Here is an 893-nt window from a genome sequence, read left to right as displayed (position 1 = left end):
GCTGAAGAATCATTTCTTATTAGTATCAATGTTTTGCTGGTTATTATTTTTGTGGAAACCATAAAGCATTTTTTTCTGGATTCTTTGATGAATAAAAAGTTTAAAAGAAGAGTGTTTATTTGAAATATTAATATAAACTTTTTTTGTAACATCATACGTATATTTACTGTCTCTTTTGATCATTGAACAATCTTTCTGACTATACTATTTTGAACATTAGTTATACAATCTGATATAAACTAAAAATAAAAATATTTAAAAAATATTTTCTACTGCTACTGTGATAGAAAATTCCATACAATTTTGGTCCTATCGCCCATCCCTAATGACAACTACAGTGTGTTGTTTTTTTAATCCAAGTCTTTTTAGCCCAAAACAAATTTGTGAATTACTTGTATTTATACAGAACCACAAATCTCCACTACGAGATCCGACGAGGATCTGCATGAATAAAGTTTTTCCTTTTTGTAAGAGCTTGTTGGGGTCAGAAGTGATCCCTTTGCTCAGTGGGTGGAAGCAACCCCAGAGCGATATCTCTCAGTAATGGTGGCCAGCTGTGAGAAGGCTGGGTACAGTGGGGGTGAAGCTGGTGCAGGCTGGCGGAACATAATGCAGACTAAGTGAACTTCAAGTGCTTTGTACAGACTACCCTCATGGCTGTAATTGGGAAAAATGAGGGCCAGATTGAAATCAGAAGCAATTTAGGGATATTGCCTTATGAGACTGCAAGTTGCTGGGGGTTTTAAACTGTTGTGATTGTATAAACAGTTTGTCTGCTGAATTTAAAGATTTATAAGTCTGAGACTGTGGTGGTCCTCATGTCTGTGGTAAGAATCTCACAGACTAGAGCTACGTTTCCCAAAAGGAACAGAACACAGTAATGCTACAAACAT

At 35.8% G+C, this 893-nt stretch overlaps 1 protein-coding gene across 1 annotated transcript in view; it reads left to right on the top strand.

Moving 5' to 3' along the window:
* Positions 1 to 893, top strand: part of LOC107578192 (fibronectin-like) — a gene marked incomplete at its 3' end in the record, with an annotated part of 7,122 nt that overhangs the window by 4,036 nt on the left and 2,193 nt on the right. The gene's annotated exons all lie outside the window — the stretch shown is intronic.

This window comes from Sinocyclocheilus grahami, unplaced genomic scaffold, assembly GCF_001515645.1.
Source record: "Sinocyclocheilus grahami isolate Dianchi unplaced genomic scaffold, SAMN03320097.WGS_v1.1 scaffold9270.1, whole genome shotgun sequence".
NCBI lineage: Eukaryota > Metazoa > Chordata > Actinopteri > Cypriniformes > Cyprinidae > Sinocyclocheilus > Sinocyclocheilus grahami.
This window is presented reverse-complemented; position numbering and strand designations above follow the sequence as displayed.